The sequence below is a fragment of the Euprymna scolopes genome, chromosome 22, assembly GCF_053919585.1.
Source record: "Euprymna scolopes isolate OS-2025 chromosome 22, ASM5391958v1, whole genome shotgun sequence".
NCBI lineage: Eukaryota > Metazoa > Mollusca > Cephalopoda > Sepiida > Sepiolidae > Euprymna > Euprymna scolopes.
Genome location: NC_136503.1, coordinates 28,052,592 through 28,074,487, shown reverse-complemented (window position 1 = coordinate 28,074,487; position 21,896 = coordinate 28,052,592). Strand labels below are relative to the sequence as shown.

General features: G+C 33.9%; 1 protein-coding gene across 6 annotated transcripts in view; it reads left to right on the top strand.

Annotated features, from left to right (window-relative positions):
- Positions 1 to 21,896, top strand: part of LOC145243923 (SH2 domain-containing protein 4B-like) — a 186,212-nt gene that overhangs the window by 28,601 nt on the left and 135,715 nt on the right. For 2 of the 6 annotated variants that reach the window (XM_080107039.1, XM_080107036.1), the window contains exon 1: positions 1 to 182. This exon is cut by the window's left edge and continues 28 nt beyond it. The exons of 2 other annotated variants lie outside the window; for them this stretch is intronic. The gene's annotated coding sequence lies outside the window, so the exon portion shown is untranslated. The remainder of the gene's footprint in view (positions 183 to 21,896) is intronic. 2 more of the 6 variants (XM_080107041.1, XM_080107038.1) reach the window with 2 other exon arrangements.

Here is a 21,896-nt window from a genome sequence, read left to right as displayed (position 1 = left end):
TCTTTTATAACTTTTCCTCGTGTGCTGCTCGTAAAATACAGGTCGACTATTTATTAAAAATTCAGGGGAAAAAATATTCGAAGAATGGACTATTCTACTTCTTCTGTACTTTAAAAGGAAGAACATTGTCTTTTGTTAGCACTTGGGATTGTTTCATTTTGCAGTCTCGTCTCTGGTAAATAGTTAAGTATATCTTTTTTCCTTTCCGCGTTTGTTTGTTTTTTTTTTTTTTTAAACAAGAAAAAAAAGAATATGTGATATTATGATTGTTGGTATGCAGTTACATGCACGCACACATATATTTCATGTATACACGTAAAAAGTTATAAGGAAATGTTTTTTATGCATCGATTTTTAGTATTTTCGTGGACAGTGCCCAATACGTGAGTAGCTGGGTGGGAAGTTGTGAAAATATATTTATAACAATTAATGGTGCTAATGCACTTATGGTACCATGCTAGTGTTTTTTTTTTTTTTTTTTTTTATTATTGTCGAGTTAAATTCAAGTTTTACGATATCTTATCCAATTATTAAATTGTGGGTACTTTTTTTTTTTTTTTTTTTTTTTTTTTTACTTTAAGGCTCGTCTCACGGCAAAAGATGCTCTATGAAATCCTTAGGGCACGTACAACACGCTGTCGTATATCTTTTTTGTTGCAAAGAAATAGTTTTCAAGATATGAAGAAATTACTTTTTTCAAAACGTGGGATCACTTTTTTACATAACTTTAACGTAAAATGAGCATCCACTTTCTGGCCACCTAGTGATAATTTATTTTTTTTTATTTTTTTTTTTTTTTGCTGAAAACCGTTTTGGTAAATTTTTACTTAGTTTCCACCTTAACAATCATCTTTAACATGACGATATTAAATAAGTTTTTGGGTATGCTGAAAACAAATATCGCATTTAAATTTGCTACAAACACGTAGTTTTCCGGATGTTAAGCAATGTAATTCTTTGTTATCAATAGTGGCCATTTCTGTACCCGCAAGCGCGCGCATATTTTTGCCGCACGCACGCGCGTCAAAAATATGCGTGTACAAAAATGGCCATCAGCCATCACTAGTAACATCAGGGATTACATTGCTTAATAGCTGGAAAACTACTTGTTTGCGGCAAAAAAAAAAAAAAAATGCCCACGCGCGTATGCGTACAGAGATGGTCACCCCTGATAACATAAGTAATTACACGTATTTGTACAGATTTTTCTTTATTTTTGTTTTTCAATGTCTTCGTGTCTTTATTGAAAGATGAAAACGTAAAAACTCTTCTAGCAAAAAAAAAAAAAAAAAATGCCCCTTCCTTCACTAAGTGGCCAGAAAATGTTATTTTAAGTTAAATTAAATTTATATAGAAAAGTGATCACCCACTTTTTGAAACGGCAATTTCTTCATATCATGAAAATTATTTCTCTGCGGTGGAAACGGTTAGATTCGTTTTAAGGAAACCTACAAGAAAAATGGGTTGTATTACTGTACACATAGATTCGAAAACGTTGTCAAAAAACAAATATATAACAAATAAATGTCATCAAAAGCAAGATAAGTTATTTTTCTACCTAACTGGATATATTTTTCGTGTTTTTATTCAATGTAACATGCTTTTTCAGCTCGAAAAGCATACAGTGTTTACCGATGTATTGGAAAATTAAAAATGGCGCCCGGCCGCCCGACACTCATTAACACGCTAATTTCAGGAAAAGATGTTATAAATAATAAACTAGACAAACTACTGTTAGAAATTCGCTCATTATATGTTACCGTGACATAAGTTGACATATATTCGGTGTTTTTTTTTTTTTAATAGTATTTTGTCTAGTTTATTATTTATAACACCTTTTCCCAAACTTACCATGTTAAAGAGTGTCGGGCGCCATTTTGAATTTTCCAATACATCGGTAAACACTGCATGTTTTTCGAGCTGAATAAACATGTTACATTGAATAAAAACAAAAAAAAATGGGGTTTGTATTACTGTACACATTCGTCGTTTAATTTTACCTAATTTGTTAGGTGAAAGTACAGAATAGTTACAAAATACCCTTTCCTATCCATGGTAATAACTTTCTAAATAATATTTTGGCATGGTGACATAAGTGCATAAGTACCAAATTAACTGTTGCCTGATGGGGGGGGGGGCTAGGCTCGCGTTGAAACATAACAATTAAGCTACACAAACGCTTCCGCGTTTTATATCTGTAGGGAATCGTCAGGCTAACACACACACTTGTTTATTTTAGTTATTTACGATACTTTGAACGAAGGCCACTATTTATACCCAAAAGCATAGGCACCGCCAAAACGGGGGGGGGGGGGGGCAGGTAAGTACTTTTTGACGGACCGTCTTTTTAAAAATCTACCAAAAATTAGGTAATTATCCGATCAATACGAAATTTTCAGCGATTATTAAGAGAATAAACTTTATAACTGTACTTATTTTTCATAAACGATATTTATATATATTTTTTTTGCTTACACCCCCCCTTGTTTTGAAGGGGTACAAATATGCTTAAAATAATCATCTGAAACTGAACACAACATATTGTGTTGTTGTAAGGGACAGAATTATAGATTTAAAAAAAAAAATTGTTTGCATACCTTATTTTGACGTCTGAATATCAGAACTTCGATTGTGTTCAATTATCCCGCTTTTGAGTTTTGAAGTGTGAAATTCGGTGAATATCTTAAGTAAAATAATTACAGTTAAGCAAACCAAAATTTTTTTTAATATACGAAAAAAGCCATTTTAAAATCTTTGATAAATAAATTAACAATTTTTTTTTTTTTTTTTTTTTTTTTTAGCGAGCCGAATAATGCATGACCATTAAACAGGGCATGCTTTGAAGAATCTATACAAAAAAAAAAAAAAATTTCGATAAATATTGTGCCCTTTGTGTTAAAAATAGCATAATTTTTTTTCGATCCCGTTTGAAAACGTCTGCCGCCTTTCAACTACGGTGGACCAAACGCGCTGAAATAATTTTTTTTTATTCTGCTTTAAATTGCCCCCCCCCCCCCATTTTGGGGAACCTCCCCCCTCCCCCCACACATACACATTAAAAACCAAACTCGTACAAATGGTCACCCATCTGGTACTGGCCAGCCTCAGCGTTAATAATACATTGAAATTTTCGTCACTGAAAAATAAGTTTTTTTTTTTTTTTTTTTTTTTTTTTTTTTTTTTTTTTTTTTTTTTTTTTTTTGGCCTGTTTGGTCTTCCATAGTTTGCTTTTTATCAAATACAAACGTAAACATTGTCGATCTAGACTCTAGATCGACGCGAAGTAACTGCTTTACATTATTCTGCTTTCTATATGATAAAATTCAGGGTTTTATCTTTCTGGAAAAAAAAAAGTTACTCAGAAATAATGGATTTTAATAAATGTAATTTCGTTTTAAAAAAACAACTTGATTTTTCAGCCATTTTTGGCGGTGCCTAAAAGGATTTTACCTACCTAAATTTTCCCTTCAACATGATAATCCCATATGGGGAGCGACATATATTTAAAAAATATCATTATCCACGAATACGTGTTCCGTCCTATTAATCCGAACCTAGGGAAATTCAGAATATTTAGGTTCTGGTTCAGCCATACTGATGAGACGACAAAATTCATTAATAAGATTATTCGACGTTGTCTTGATTACTGACCTTCACACATGATGCATGACCTACTTTTAATGTGGAGAAAAGTCAGCTTCCCCCAAAAAGGGGCACTCCAGATTTGGACAAAAATAAAAATTATTTCTGTCTAGAGGGATTTAGCCTTCATTGATCAAGAAAACGGAAAACAAAAAGCAGAAAAAAAAAAGTCCAACTTTTTTTTTTTTTACGTAGGAATCACCACTTATCAAGGCCCATAGGCTACTCGAAGATAAGAGTTATAGTGTACAGTAGTCAATGGGACAATATCATAGTAATCGTTAGTAGTGTAAATTTGGTAGAACGGTTCAAGAACTTGTTGACATTGGACTTGAAGACGACCATATTGTAGTCAGCTGTGAAGCAGGCAAACGTAAAACCACAGGTGTGCAATTCTAAGAAAGAAGCTTTGTTCATGGAATTTACGTTTAGGTTTAGGCACAAATAAAGAGTGGGGGAAATTATTGATAGGGTTTTCAGCTAGATTAGTGTTTCTTATGGAAGTTTGACTAGGGGAAACCATAGATTGGAGCTCAGACGAGCACTTGCTATAAGTTTCGGGAATCGTTTTACTTTAATTTTTTTTTAACTATACCATTTATTTTCTTCTACCCCCCCAAACCCCCCCCTAAAAACCTAATAAGGAAACGTTAGATGTAATTATTATGATTTCCTTTGGTAGTTCTGGTTCTTGACTCGAATTTCTCTTGTTAAAACAAAAATAATGAACTCTGTATAATGTGCGTATCCGTGGCAAAACGAAAATATCATAGGTGCTTCTACACTTTATCGCTGAAATTGGAGACGCCATTTTATTTCATGCACCTGCTGTCCAAATCCAAGGGAGAAATCAATATTTTAAACTATGGCCGAAGTTAGAAATAAATAACAAAAAATGCAAACTTCCGGAAAGAACTATGAAAAAAAGTAAAGAAAGTGAAAGCGAACATATATCCATAATTGTTTAATTGGAAACGATTTAATTAATGAAAACTGGAAAGTTTTCATGAAACATTTTTATTTATTTTTATTAAAAACAGAAAATGAAATGACATATTGTTTAAACTGGACCAGCGCCATTTGAAAACCAAAACATTTATTGTATAAAAATTTATCAAAATATAATTGTAAAAACATTTATTGAAAAGTTTGCGTAAGAAAACATTTTTTTTATAAAACAATTTTGTAATGAAAGCAACATTGGATTTTTATAATTAAGAATTTAAAAAATTCAAAGAAATTTCTAACTTTATTACTAAAAAAAAACATAACGAACAAGTGAAAATAAATAATTGCAACCAAAGGCAAAATAAGTCGATGTAAAAAGGAAAGCAGATTTTTTTTTTAAACAGCAAAGTTCAAATGTTTGTTTGCATAAAGCAGTTCAACGATTTTATTTTATTTATTTTTTTTTAATAACAAAATATTTTTTTAAATAAAACAATTCAGAGACGTTAATTTACAATGAAGCTGAGATAAGGTCCAGCAGACGACTCGACGAGTGCTTTCATTCAAAGGGTCAATAATGGTATAAGCACCGGCACCGGTGTCGCATGTCACGTGACCTAGCTGTTCAGATTTTTCAGAACGAGGCTCGACCTACTTAGCTTAGCTTCAACAGAAATCACCCTCTCTTCACTATGTTAAGAATGGCGACCGCCACTGGCATTCATCAAGTAATACATTGGGGGAAAAATGTCTTAATATCCAGAAAAAGTCCTTGTCTGCCTCAAATTTGAATGTGATATTTGTTTTCAGCAGATCTGAAAGAAAGTCGTCATTTTAAAAGTGAGTGTTGACTGTTGAGTTGCAGTTAAAGTAAAAAGTTACCCCCCCAGTCTAAATCACACAGAAGCTAAAAACTTATCTGCAGTCGCACGAGAAGTTGTCTCATAATATTAATATACGACAAAAGAGAATTTATAAATGTTTTTGTCTCCTTGTTATTTTCTCAGCTTTTCTCTTATCTTTGCGTTGATTTACTTTGTCCAAGATCAAAATTAAACATATCCTGTGTGTGTGTGGGCCCCCTCCTCTCACAAGGGGCAGTCTGGGTGTGTGGGGGGGGGGAATCGCTTAGTGTGGATTTTTCAGTGCTTATTCAAATTGGCACTTATGACAGTAATTAAAAGTAAAGAAAATACAGAAAATTATCATATATGTACTCGATACAGAACGAAGATTTCATATTCCCGAAATTACGTAAATCTGTCAAGTATTTTTGTATCGTTGAACCTAAGGCTGATTTTTTTTTTTTTTTTTTACCTCGACACTTCGATTTGAGTTGTCTCTCCCTTATTTATTTCATCGGATTTAATCATACCCAGTGAAAACACTACGAACTCGACGACTCACTTAGTCGTAAAAGTTGATTTTCTTGAATTATAATAATAAAAAAAAATGTACATGACCAAATTATGTAATTTTTGGAATATGACATCTTCATTCTGTAACAAGTACGTACATCATATAGACTTAGTTAGTCAGAGGTATTTAGATCGAGTGTATCAAGAATATCAATGTTTGATAAACCATAGTTTAAGGTGTCATCAATGATTCTTTTGCAACACGGCAAAAAGTGGATTATTTATAAAATCAGTAAAAGTCAGCTTAGATGAAGATAGAGCAGCTCAATATTCCTCTCAAACCCCCAAAACATTAAAAGAAGGTGAAGTGACTGTTTAATACTGGGATTAATTTGCAGCAACCACAGTTAAATGATGACGGCAGAGATATGTTGTCTGTAAATTGATGAAACACTAGAAACATCAGCTGATGAGGTTGGTCAGTAGAAACAAACCTAATCCTGCAACATAATATAAAAAAAAAAACAATAGCATTTTTGTTGTCACGCTTAGGTTTGAAATAGCATTTCGAACTTTCTACGATCTGTCATCATACTGGTGTGTTCCTGGCACTTTTGACATGCTGATGTATCAATGTAAGCGTTATTTGCCAGGTAGGTTCCTCCACTTTCCAGAAAACAACGCTGAAGATATTTGGCTTTTACACCCCCCCCCCCCAACCATATATATGATGTGAAACTCGTTTAGGGATCTTCCCCCTCCCACAGTAAATCGACAGGATTTTCTACAGCTGTAGCCAGACTTTGAAACTGTTCTTGCGCACCGTATACTAAATACATACCACTTGATATTGAAACGGTCACCATCTCTGATGCCATCCAGCATGGTGGTGGACTCTAATCTTCTTGTGAAGGATACATGTCAACTGAGCCAAGCTGATCTGTTCCACCTTTCCTGTCATTCTGATAATGATGCTGATCTTGACTTGCAAGCTTCCATCAGCTTTTTCCTACGTCATTGCTTACATAATTTGGCCAACATTGTCATCAAACTGCTTCAACAACAGTGTCGTCTTGTGAGCTGAAGATTTTTTTAAAATTCAATTTTAACCCCAAACAAGGCAAGTCCCACTTTGAAGTAGAGGGCTACCATCGGGGACATAAGTTGCAGAGGTATTATCAAGGGAGATGAGTAGCAAGATGTTTGTTCACATTACATTTGAACTTCTGTATGTCAGTATTGTTGGGAAGCAGAATCCCGAAAGGGAGTTCCAAAGTCTAGCAGTTCTGGGTAAGAAACTATTGGAGTAGAAGGCTTTCTTACACTTAGTGATCTTTACAGTAAAGGGGTGGGATTTAGCTATGAGTTTAAGAGTATTAGTTTATAACAAGATTCCAAGTTTGAATACCTTTGTATTGATCCCACCAGACACATGATAGCGTGTTCATTGCTCGTAATTGACTATTGTTTGGGTGAGTCCTCGGAGTTATTCTCCCTGCCTCCTTTTCTGAATCTTACAGGGTATTTTTTTCAATTCGATTTCTGTTGAATGTCCTACTAGTTTTCAGAATGGATTATTAGCTGATTCTTTTCTGGTTGTTGTCTCTCTGAGATAATCACTGATTCTCATTCTCTTAATATTTTGTTGCTCAGATTTTCTTTTTTTACTTTAATGGCAACTTAACATTCACCATTAAATTGACGACTTGTAGAAGTTTTCAGGTATGCTGAAAACGAATAACGTTTAAATTTTGGTCAGATAAGTAGTTTTCTAGATATTAACACCTTTATTATCCAATGTAACCCTTTGTTTTCACTGGAAGCTATTTGTTTTTTCTCAATTGACCAAGTACTAATGCGCATCCATGTTAGAAAACACCTTCTCCCCATGTTAAGAATGGCGACGGCCAGTGAAATTCATTAACACATTGGAAAAAAATGTCTTAATATCTAGAAAACTACTTGTCTGTCCCAAATTTAAATGTGATATTCGTTATCAGCATACACTAAAAACTTAAAAAATCGTCAATTTAAAGGTGTGTTGAGTTGCTGTTAAAGTAAAACGTTACCTTTTTCTTCAGTTTGTGTATTTTGTACTTGTTGATTACCAACTGAACCGTATTATCTTGCGGGGGACGAATATAATCAAAACTGCTATATTTAAATTTTATTATTTTATCTACTTAAAATATATATTTTTATTACTTTTAATTAAATCTTTGGAAAAATTTACTGAGAAACTGTTAAGTGTTGAGACATTATGTTGAACAAAGATGGTGGCAGTAAAATCAAATCGGTGAAGAATCAATGCAATCACGATCTCGAGTGTTGAGTAATTCTTAGTGACAAAGATGGTGGCGAAGAATCAATGTAGTCACGATTCGGTCGTTTTGAGACAGATTGATTATTTGCTTCCCCACTGAGCAAGGCACAAGGCCGTTTTTTTGATGTGGAGAGAAAGGGGAGAAAGCTCTCTCGAGAGTGACAACCAGTATGAAGGGTTTCCCCTACATTGAATGGTTGGATATGTAGGGTTGCCTCCACTTATAACTTTGATTGTAGTGTATACCAGAACAGATACTACACTTGAATCTTTGCCTCCTGTACCAAGAAGGCCGGGGGCGGAGGTTGACGGCGAACTGAATTCAATCCAAAATTCAATATTTTTTAATAACATTTGAAGCTTCTGATTGGTTGATTCTCATAATCCGTGAGTATAAAAATGTTCGTTGACATCATTGGAGTCATCCCCTCATAAGTAATCAAAAACATTTTAACAGAAATAAAGGTTAATTTATTCTAAATCTTAATTTGTTAAAAAAAAATGCACTTTCTAAGCATATGTTTAGTGATGTAGTTGATGTGATTGCTCTTTCTTTCCCCTTCTCTCTTTAAACTAATATAACACACTCTTTCTCCTTTCAAATATAAAAGATAAGAGATAAAATACTTTTTGAAGCATACTCTATGAGGGTTTGCCAAAATTAAGGCTTCCTGTTTTTCCCAAAACTAAAACGTTGAAGAGCTACAAAGATGGGAGTGGTACCATTTAAAACGAGCAAGTTTTTGTATTTTATTAAATTTATGCTATTTTTTCAGATTAGGTCCACCTCCCATAATTTTCATTTAAATGACAACTTGTTAAGGTTTTCGACTATGCTGAATACGAAAATCGCATGGAAATTTTGCAGAAATAAGTAGTTATCGAGATATAAAAAGTTGTATTATGCATTGTATTCTTTGGCGGCCATCTTCTTTACGCACATGCGCGCGCCATAAACAAATCTACTCGTCTATGACTGACACTGCTCATGCGTAAAAAAGATGGCCGCCAAAGAATACAATGCATAATACATTTTATATTTCGATAACTACTTATTTCTGTAAAATTTCAATGCTATTTTCGTATTCAGCATAGTCGAAAACCTTTAAAAGTTGTCATTTAAAAGAAAATTATGGAGGTGGACCTAATCTGAAAATTTACCGAATTTATTTTTCTACATAGTAACTGCCATCCTCAATGCATTCTTGTTAGCCTTTATTGGTGCCTTGTTCATAAAAGTCCAGAATACGCTTTGTCACTCCCATCTGTCGCTAATCTGAAATTGACAAACCCATCCCCTAACTGTGCTGACATCAACTGCATTGGCTTTGTAAACGTTCAACAAGCTCTAGTGAATGTTGATTGGTTCAATTTTTTTCTGCATAAAGAAATTGAATGATACATCATTTCAGTCATAATAACAATGCAATTTTTAATCTCCTCTGATCCATTGAGGTAGAATAAAAAGTATGAGGTATTACTTTTAGAGCATCCGTTGTATCATAAAAAAAGTAATAGGTTTTATTTTTCTCTTCTTCATAACGGCCTCACTGATTAGAGTTGGAGAAAAGTCAGTAGTCGCTGGAGTCCAGGTTTAAATCATATCTATGACAAGACAGTTTTATAGCCACACTGGGGATTGTTGGTGAACATAAAACATGTTTGTGGATGTTAAATTTATACTCCTATAAATTGTTTTTGTGTGTATTGATATTCATATTAAAAACCCTTTTTTCTATGTATTTAAAAAGAAAATACAATATGGGTCGTGACTAGCAAAAGATCTAGCTAATTTGCATATTCTTTAAAACATTCATCTTAATTCCCTATTAATTTTTTTTTTCTTTTTTTTTTTTTTTAGATTATCATTAGTTTACTATTACATGTAATTATATTCATGCAGATATTCTACATGATTTATACTTGCATAATATTTGAATAAAAAGGTTATAGTAAACCAAACCTCTTTCTATATATATTTATGTATGTGTATATACATTTCTTTGAAAAATTGTCTACCAAACTCCTGTCAGCTTTTGGTCTACAGACATGAAACTTAATACATAGGGTATTCGAACCCATGCAAAACTTTATATTTGGGTAAAGTTGGGGCAAAAGTGAAAATTAAAGAAATAGGATTTGCCAGGTGAAGGTCAAATGACAGCATTATGAATATGCATGTGTAACGTAATAGCTATTGGTTCATGTTGTAATTTTTAGCCTTGCAGCAAACATGTCTTCATAACTCAGGCATTAACATCAAAGGAAAAAGTAAATCATAAGCTAAACGTTTTGGTTTCGATTCTCGGTGGTGGCACACGAGTATTTTTTATTTATTTATTTAAAAATTTTTTTAAAATTATTACTATAAATTGGGTCCAATATAATAATAATAAATATGAACTCTGCATTAATTAAAATATCACATTTAAGGGTATTTTATGATTAGCAGACCATTCGATATTGCCTAATGTGTCTGTCTAATATATATATGCACACACACACACACACACGTTAGTTTATGTATTTTATGATAATGATTGTATCATTGTTTCCTAGATGTAAATCCACTGAAACTTTGGTGCTCATCAAAAATGTGCTCAATGACAAGAGTAATTATCGTGTATTTATTTATTACAAACATTGGCTACATATATACATACATGTTTCTGCTGCAACTGTTTTAGTGGAGGAGTATCTGCAAATCTGGTCTGAAGATGCTACTACTCTAAATAAATGTTTGTATAAATAAATTCACTGTATTTTTATGTACAGAATTAATTCCTAAACTAATTAAACAATCATTATGAATGTTAAAATACAACTACTGCATGTCAGGAGTACAAATGTATGCTATATTTTAAATTTAGTTTTATGTAAAGGGATAGAAAACTTTAATACCTTTAATAAGTTTACCATACGTATTGGAAATCATTTAATAAATATTCCCCAAATAGTTTCTCTGGAGTATTTGATAGTTTTAGGGAACCTAATCTGAGCACATTCCATTTACATTTGAAAATACAAATATTTCAGATTTGCATTAATTTGATCCATAGTCATTAGCAAGGCTATGACAACGAACATTCTTATCATTGTTTTGACTCTCTCGGGTATGTATCCGACACAGTTACACAGTTAATCAACCGAGAACCACATCATTCTATATAAAAGCATATAAGATATCAACGGATACACACGCAAGAGTCAAAACAATGAAAAGAATATGCTGTTGTCCTTGCTCTAGTTATTAGACACTAGAATTCCCTTAATTTCAATGTCTTCAAATCTTTTAAACTTTGAGACATTTTCTAGAAGCATCATGTAATAGATTTGGATTAGAATGAGGATTCCAGACATGAGGTTTAAGTTTAGTGGCATAATAATATCGTGATTTTAATTATCACTAGCAGGGAAACCCGATGTTGCCCGGGATTGAATGATAAACGAATGTTTCACACTCCCATATTTTTATTATCGAAATCTGTGAAATCACTCATTTTTCAATCAAATCGATTGTTTGCTTGCTCTAGTGGGGCACCCATTATGGTGCACCAGATGGAAACTTCTCACGCTTCCCCGTAGTCACTTGCTCTACAATACATTGTAGTCTACATTGCACTGTAGAGAAACCTACTGTTTTTATAAAATTGTTTTTATCTTGAATTAAAATTCGAAATGCAAAAGTAAAGTATCCTGCTTCAATTTCATTTCGAACGCACCCCTGTCATATCAAAGAACCTACTGTTGAATTTTATATATATCAGACCTTTCGGCTTGTATGGTAATCAAACTTCTCAAATGCACTTGTGATGTTAGGCTGTGTAAGGTGTTAACTTCGAAAATCGCTTGTCCATTCTTTCATCAAATTATTTCGATTATCGATACTTATCAAAGACATTCCGATACAAAACCTAAGAACACTACCAGGTACATAAAGTACCTTCGTGTGAAATTTCATAAAAATCGACCTAACCATTTTCGAATCCATAGGGAACGAAATCACACAGGAGTAAAGATAGATAATAAGGCAATAATAATACTTGTTTTTATATATATATATATATGTGTATATATATATATATATATATAAACAAACTTCCAGATCCAAAGTTATCATATCTATCAGGATCCCATCTATTATATTTATTCACTCCAAACATGTCATATTGTCACTGAGATGTAAGGGGTTATTATGGTTAAAGGTTAGATTTAAAAGTAGTATCCCAAGTGGGATGTTGTGCGTCAAGCTGTTTGTTCACATTACATTTAAATTTCCGCATGCTGGTACATTTAGGGGAGTAAGGAAAGAATTCTAAAAGCAATGTGATGGTTTCGATCCAAATGAGAATCTCTTAGATCCATCCTTTTTATTTCTCTTCATGATTTCCTAGGTCAGCCCTAACTCCTCCTGCTAACTTGTTTGAGATCCACTAACTCAAAAACTCTCAATGTTTTTCTCAATGTGACCATACCAAGAAAGTTTCCTGTTTTGCACGCATTTGTTTATGTGGTCCAGATTTTATTTACTTTACGGGAGTAGCATGCTCTCGTTCCCTCAGCCATGACTGAATAGATGTCCTAAGTAATTCGCAATTGTATTTTTCAGTTGGCTACAACGAGGATTGAACTTTCAACCTTCAGGAAAAGAAATCGCTTTACAGTTGAATTTTTATCAAGTACTCTAACCACTGTACCATGGGTCCTTGCAGATATTTCCAAGTTTGACACGATATACCTGAAGAAGGTCGGAGGTTCTATTGACCGAAACGTGAAAATGACACTCCAGATGAGAACAATAGTCCAAAATTCAAATAACTTGTTTCAATTCTCATCTCCAAAATTCAGAAACGTAATACAATAATGAGTGATTTTTTTTTTTTTTTTTTTTTTTTTTTTTTCCATATCTGAAAGTCTTGGGCACTTGACCAATTGACTCACATGATTAAAGACTCTTGCCTAACTCAGTTTTAACGGCCATGTTAGAAATGGTCCTCGAAAATCTTCACATTCTTTATACTTTGCTGTTTTTTTTTTTTTTTTTTTTTTTTTTTTTTTTTTTTTTTTTTTTTTTTTTACTGTTGGTTGCAGCTGCTATTTCTGTAGCAATCTTTTTCTTTGACCTGGCCAGACAATTAGAATTTTAATACTTTGTAATTCTCTTTTCAACCTTTCCTCTTTTTTTTCTCGTCTTCTCGTGTACTTAACCTGTTCTTCTTCACCCACCCCCATCCATGCCACTCTATCCCCTTCCCGGTTTATTTTGTTCTTGCAGTTAATGTTAAAATTCTCCATCTTTTAAGAAACCCTTGAACTCTACAGACCGACAATGCAAGCCCATATTCACTCTGATATTTAATGCTTGTTTGTTAAATTAACCACACTTTCTTCTTTTTTAATCTAAGTGTTGTATGGTGTTAGTGTATAATAGCATTTTTGTTTGTTTTTTGAAGTTGCAAATGGATTCTGAACCAGGTTAACCAGACGTTCCAGATGGGAAAGGCGCTGATATTAGTTTGTGTTTGCAATTACAGAGGTACCTCGATTAAAAAGAAAAAAAAAATTGTTCACAAAAATATGTAATGACAAATCATCATCTTAAGTTTAACACCGATTTTATATTCTGGCATATGTTGAACGGTTTTTAAAAATCATCTTCATAACTTGTTTTCCTTGTTTTTTTTTCTCTACCTACTAACCCAACAACTCTCCTCCTTTCTTTCAATGTGAACAAACCAACCAAGTCTCATTTCCTACACGCATCTCTCTATATTCTCCTGGGTTAATATTTCTCTGTGCTCATCAGTTCTAAATCTTTAAGACTCCGATTAAACATCCATCGTATTATTCTTATATCATTTCTCTCTATGTAACGTTTCCTTAACCCTCACTGGTCAGGTTTCGTTTCCATGCATCACACTACTTATACAGGCTTGATAGATTCTTGCCTTGGCCAACAGTGACAATGCTCTGCTGGTTAGTAATGGCAGCCTTGATTTTACTTCATCCTCTCTTAAATTGTGCAATCATACTAGCATTAGTGCCAAAATGACAAAACCTCTTGACAACTTCAATAGCCTTGTCATCTAAATATATTTTTCTCCAAATCTGCGTTCTCATCCATCTCCATTGTCATAATCTGCTTGCATGTACGCAAGTTTTCTTATATCAACATATCAGCGATTCCACATAACTTCTTGTGTATCCAATGCTTAGAAGTACCACAAAAAATTGAGTTATACTCAATTCTCCTTCTACAAACTGAGCAAGGGGACCTTTCCAACACTAAAACTACTGATCATACCCTTGTACAGTTTCATCAAGACATTAAAAAATGAAAATATCGAAAAAAGTTTATATTGTACGTATCTGTTTTAGACTGAAGATCAAAATTTCATTTAATTTGATCAAGTAGTTTTTTTTTTTTTTTTTTTTTTTTACAGTGGAAGAATACATTTTTATGAGAGCGCGTTGAAATCAGCCATTGTGGAAATTAACACGCCACGGGGAGATAAATCCATGTAAAGCGCCAACACTCCCTCCCCATCTTTATTACTAGCTCTTCTTCCTAAGAATCGAACCTTTTGCTCGGTATCATAAATTTTTTCGCTGTAATAAAAAAAAACAACAAAAAAAAAACACAAAAAAAACTACTTGATGAAATTGAGTGAAATCTTTTTGAGAACTTCGTTCCATAATGTATACGTACAATATAACGTTTTTCGATATTTTCATTTTTTTTTTTATATAAATATCTGAATACATTTATTTAAAACTAGCAGTACCCGCTAACCGGCGTTGTCCGGAGGAAGTGTGCCCCCTCCACAAAAACAAAGTAAAGTATGGTTGTTGTTGTTGCTGCCCAAGGCACCTCCAACTCTTATATTGATATTGAGCAAGTCCCAGCCATTAAAAAAAAAAAAATAGATATCAGCGAAGGTAAAAATACAAAAAATTAGACACAGTAGTCAGCCCAGGTGGAGAGGTGTAGAGAAAAAGAAAAAGTAGTAGGGAAGCAGGCAGGCTCGAACCTGTATAGCGAGTGATGAAAGGAATATGAAAAAAAAAAGCCATCCATTTAGCTGTCGAGACAGAGACTGACTGAGTCTGTAACTTTTGCTGGACTAAAAAACAGGAAATACTTTATCGGACAGTTTTAAAGCAAAATAATTTATTTTATTTTAAAAGTAAAACTTTTTCAACAATAAACAGAAATTTTAATTTGTATTTCAGATTTTAACAAAGCATGGTACTTATGCATATTGTGAACGTCCGTGACAAAATCAAAGTATCAAATAAAGAAATCAGTGCCTTTTCGTTTTCGTTTCTTCAAGAACCATTGTTTCATTTTGTGTAGTCGCCTTTTGGGTCTTTAGCGAAGCAATATCTAATATAAGTACAAACACGATTTAACGTGTACATTTTAACTAAAAATTGTGATGATAGCAAAGGGAAGAAAATGAAGACTCCTAAGCAAAGTTAAAGGTTTAATAAAAATCTCAATGTTTTTTTTTTTAAATGTCGTCTTAAGTATCCCAGAAAAAAAAAAATCCTAAAAATTATAAAATCAAATCAGTAGAGATAAAGTTCTGTTTGTTGTTTATTTATGAAAAAGTATTTTATCCGTGATTTAGAAAGGTTCTGTTTTGCCGTTTAGTTGTACAAGTAGCCTCCAACCCTGTTATCAAAAAAAGTGACACGTTGCGTCAACACCGGTATATAGATTAACCACATTGTTTAACAAATCAAAGGGTTTAATGTGTTTTTTTTATAATTTTAAATTTTTATGTACAATTTAAAATTTAAAACTTTGAACAGTACAAACAATACGTTGAATAATGAATAAAAAAAATGAAAAATGAAGATTTAAAATGATTAAATGTGTTTTTAATTTAAAATTTAAAACATTGAACAATACAAATAAGATTTTGGTTTGATTGTAAATTTCATATTGTTCTCAGATGCATATGATGATGATGCGCGGAAACACCGCTTCCTTGTTTCTGTGTCTCCACAAGAATTCAATATTTAACTTAATCTTTCATTATTTCTTTTCGAGAACAAAACCAACATTTTATTTATATTGTTCGATGTTACTATTTTATAAAATAAAACACGTTATAATTTTAAAACTTCATCTTACATTACTTTTGTTTATATGTTAAACAACGTGGTTAATTAAATTTTAATCACATGATTACATTTTCAATAATCACATAAATATAAACAAAGTTCAGTTTACGGTATATTTACTGGCGTCGACCCAACGTATCCCTTTTTTGATAACAGGGTTCAAGGCTATCTATATAACTAAACGGCAAATCTGCCATTGTTTATTTGTGTAAAAGTTTTGTTTGTAAAATAAAAATTTATTTTTATCTAAAACTCCTATATTATTCATTTGTTTACTTGTGAAAACGTTCTGTTTACGTTCAGTAAACTTCCTCTGTCGCTTTTTCTGTCTCTTCCTCCCTCTGCCTGTCTGTCTTTCTTTCTCTCTCCCTCTCTCTCGATAAACACATTGAGAGAGAGGCAATTAATTCTGAGTGGCTAAGTAAGCGCTTTATCTATATCTGTCTGTTTCAGTTGGTTCGACACTGAGTTCGAATGTAAACAAAACATGTAAATCTCTCTCTCTGTCTCTCTCTGTGTGTTTTAGAGAGAGAGAAGCAATTAATTCCCGGTGGCTAAGTAAGCGTGTATCTGTAGACGCCATGTTGGATAGTATCTTGATCATTTGTTTTAGTGTATAGGATTGTATGCTGGAATAAGGGTTCGTCCTGGTGTAAGCCAATGAAAATAGCCGGAAGGTTTTCAGGGAGAATTTATTTTTCGAATCGGCAAACAGGAATTTAATGACTGTGCTATGAGTTTATGAATCTGTTACGGAGAGTTAAGTCACAGTATCCGTATTCTGTGTATAACAATCTGCGGTGTTTACTGGTGGTGGTGGTGGTAGGACTTTAATAATGGGGGTAAAAATTGAGACTACTTCCTCTGGAGGTTAATGCGATAGTGATGCTGTAGCTTCTCGGATGTAATCTAGGATTTTATGTAAACACCTGGATGTGTCAGAAAAGTCTTTATAAAGTTACGTAAGATAGTGGCTAATTGGACAGATATAAGAAATTTGTATGCGGCATCTGTGTTTTAATCTAGAGGGGAATAATTGCACCTCTTATATATATATATATATATATATATATATATATAGGGATAATTGTACTTTAAAGCTTACAACTTATTTGTACCGATGAACCAGAATTATGTGGCCCAGACTGTAAAAGACCCAGAAAAACATCTTTGAAATTATAAATCTATGGGCTGTCTGAAAGAAGCAAGATTGATGTGACATTTTTGTTTGGTTTTATGTATATTTTTAATGCTGATGAGCTGCCTGTACTAGGATAAAAATAAAAACGTATATAGAGAACTACATAGAAAAGTATGACAATTGTACGCTTATATAATAAATATACAGAACTTTTTTGGGACAATCATAAATAGATCATTGTTCCCAGTGAAAGTGGTACAATATTAAAAAGTATTTATAGTTCTAGCATTGCACTACGGAGCTTTTTTTTTTTTTTCTGTTTTTTACAAAGGAATCACCACTTATCAAGGCCTGGAGGCCACTCGAGGATAAGGGTTAATGAGTGCATGGTAGTTAATGGGACAATATTGTAGTAATCGTTAGTGAAAATTTGGTAAATTGGATTACTTAAGGGGATGGCTTATCAAGAACTTGTTCACTTGTTTGACCCGGAAGCACATATAGGGCAATTTAGGGTCTTCTCGGGAAGTGTCCCTACCACATGGGAAGCCATCTCTAATATACCCAGATATTCCATGCCCATGGCGATCTTAGGGGTCAGATTTTGATGTTAAGTTAGAGCATCCTTTAATCACAAACTCATTTATTTAAATTAACTTTGTTATTACTATTTATATTTGAATACAAAAATTGAAAAATTTTATATGTGCTGGAGCATGGCAATACCCAGGTCGGTGTCTGGGAGCATGGTTAAACCACTAGAAGTGATGCGCCCTCAGCCTTTGTTAAGGCATACATCTATAAGGAAAACCGATATAAAACCTGAAGTCTATTGTTCATGCTATCTGTAGCAAATGTTTTCACCAACTAATACAAACATATATATATTCAATATATGGCATAATCACGTTGACACATCAGTTCTTGTCAGATCACCGAAGTTAAGCAACGTTGAGCCTGTCTATCAGATGAATGACCATTGAGGAATTCTAGGCACTGTGTGCACTCTTCGCTTATCTTGGTATTGTTTCCAGTCGTCTTGAACCTCCACTTGCCACTGGTATTTAACGACGCCAACTCGGGAGAGGTGTGGTTGAATATTGCGCAACTTTTGCCACAAAAAATTCCATGCACAGACACCCTTACAGTGGGCTATCCATAGTCTATAAAGATTGAAGGAAGCTACCATATATATTTAAATGTTTGCTAACATCTAAAGGCGTTGTTTACCATGTGCCAATCCAACTGAATCACTTGAGGATTGACTTAATTTTTGATAATACAACAATGAAGAATGTCAATATTTTTGTCCTGTATATGTATAACTGTGTGTAATATATATATATATATATATATATATATAATCCTTCTAGAGAGGTTGCCTTCACCATGGCTTACGGATCCCTCTCCACCCATCATGCCATTTGATTCATGATTGGGACTTAGGTTGCTGGGCATCGGAGCATATTCCACATGCCGGTGGGTCATGTATGCCGCAGCTTACAGGGCCTAAGCTCCTCTGGAGGTTTTTGTCAGGGTTACCTCACCCCTAGTCTTTGGTTAAAAAAACCTTAGCCCACAATGTAGTGGAGGTCCAGTTATACGGCGCAGGACACTCGTTCATCAGAGCCCCGACTGCATGGCAGTGGTCACGATGTGCACGTTGGGTTGATTTGTCTTGGAGAAGCACAATATGACGCTAAGACATCTGTGTGCTGTTAACACACGTCTGCACCAGACCTTGGCCACTATATATATAATATATATATATAAAAATACATATGGGAAAACTCTGATATAAAACCTGCAACTGCTGCATCCAATGATGTTGACTTGCTCTTTTTTTGGTTCAATGTGGCAGTTGTCCAGAGAGTGGGATTGTCTCTGTGCAAAGTCTTTCCTCACTATAAAAAGCTTCAAGCACAGGCATTACTTGCTATGTGATGGAATACACATCTTACCATCAGTGTGTATCTCACTAACAAAAAAGGCTGGCTGTAGCCTAAAACGGCAAACTGACACTCAATGAGGTCTGGTGCAGATATGGGCGTCAATGGAAATAAAGGCTCTGGAACATCCAAGGTTTGGTCCAGCAGGTGTTCAGGGCATCACAGCCTGGACCTGGTCATCGGCAGATGTGCGGGACTGTAGAAGGTTCATAGAAGTGACCGTCCGGCATGTGCTGCTGGTGGCAGTCATGTCTGCCTCATTTGAGCTAGAGATGTATTAAGTAATGGCAAATTGAGAACGAGTTTGCTGCCATCATATATATATGTGTGTGTGTGTTTGTGCTGGACATGGAAATTCTCAAGGTGATATCTGGGCATAGTTAAACCAGTAGGATTGATGTACCCTTAGCCTTTTTATCTATATATTAATTATGATAGCGTATTATTGTGTATCATGCTTACATCTTTTTCCTTCCGGGTGACTGTCGTTTAATTGTTATGACCTTCCACTTCTTGTAATAAATAAATTTACCAAGAACTTTTGTAAGTTTTGGTTCCATTTTCAATTATAGCTAATGGCACTCAAGTCATTTTTTTATTTTTTTATTTTTATAAATAATTTTACCAAGAATTCTTCATAAGTTTTGGTTTAGGTTTTGATTCAAGCTGATGCACCCAAGTCATATTGATATATTTTTATTTTTGAAATCACAATTTTATAATATATAAGAATCAATAGAAAATTGACTCTATAATAATATATACGAAATTTACATGAATTAAAATATATTTGAGTGTATTTTATGACCGGGCTTGGTCGGATGTCCCTGCTAGCTTAAATACTTTTGCAGTTTTAACAAGAGCTACAATAATATTGGGGCGTCTCCATTTACACTGAACATCCACAGAATGCCAATAGCAACAGCAATGTATTACATATGAAAGAGTCCCCTGTGGAATTTACACAGGTCCTACTAGTTAAGGCATAAATCTAGAAGGAAAACTGATAAAAAAACCTGAAATCTTTTGTTCATGCTATCTGTGACAAACCTTTGCATCAACTGTGTGCCATCAACAATTCTAAGATGGTGCTACACAAGCCTTCACCAGTATAAGCACATTTGTGTGGTAGTCTAACAGCAACACTCAGTTTCGTTTATGCCATGCAAACGTCTGGAACAACTGGTGAGAGAGTGAAGGCGGCGGAGACTGGTAAAAAATATTGCTGTCAATATCTAGCTAAAGCTGAACACAATGGCGATGGTTGATTAATCACAAACCAATGAGCAATTGTTGTTCGTTTCCTGTTCTAATGACAAAGCAAGTCTTTTTAGATATAGAACTGTTTTTTTTTTTCCGAACAGGGGGGTGGGGGCAATAAAACAAGCCCTAAAAATTGCTTGCTCATTTTACATTCCTGGTAGCCTGCAGCTGTCTGTTTATCCAATATGGCAGTCAAAAGATAAAACAAAACATAATATACAGTTTACAACATGTGTTGGTAAAAAAAAAAAAAAAAAAGGATGAGAGTTGGATAAAAATGCCATTAGTTTATTAGTTACATTATCACAAACATAAAAAGGATGCTTTTTTTAAAAAAAAAAGCATATAAGTAAAAAAAGGGGTCTAAACAAAAAGTACAATTGCTCTCATAACAATAAGAAAACCCGTGTGTTTCCCAAGCAGACATGTGTATGACAGATTGAATATGTAAATTTACTTAAAAGCACAACAGCAGTAACATATGAACGCCGTTTCAAGAGTAAAGCCTCCTATTTTTTTAACTCCAAAAGTTTCAAAGTTACAAAGATGGGAGTGGTACCGTTAAAACGAGTGGCCTTTTGTGATCCAGAATTTATTTCCTTACATGGTCACCATCATTCTCAATGCACTTTTGCTAGGAATTCAATAACATGTTTCTGCTTCTGACGCACGTCCGTGACGAGAGTAATTTCTTATAGTCTCACACCTTCAATATCTGCAACAGAAATGAAAGTTTCAAGTCATGAACTCATAAGTTCAGTCATCATAACAATACAATTTGTAATCCTCTCATCCATTCGGGCAGAATAAAAAAATAGGTGGCGCTACTTTTGGAATGTCCCTTGTACTATTTGTCTGACTCTTTGAATATTTTCTGAGTCAGTTGACAACACCTTCAAAGAAGACCATCTAATGGTTGACTCTAGTTGGCATCTCTCATGGCTGGGATGTCATTTCCAGAGACAAGAAGGTTTACACCATTGTTTGTCTCTTTCCACCTAGTGTATAAATGGGTCGATGAGGCCCTTTTTATCCTCGGTTCCGACCTGCCAGTATGTTTTTACTTTTCTTCATGTATTTTATGATTCCTCTTTGTCAACGGCTTATTTATTATTCAAAGCTGCCCTTGATTTATAAAG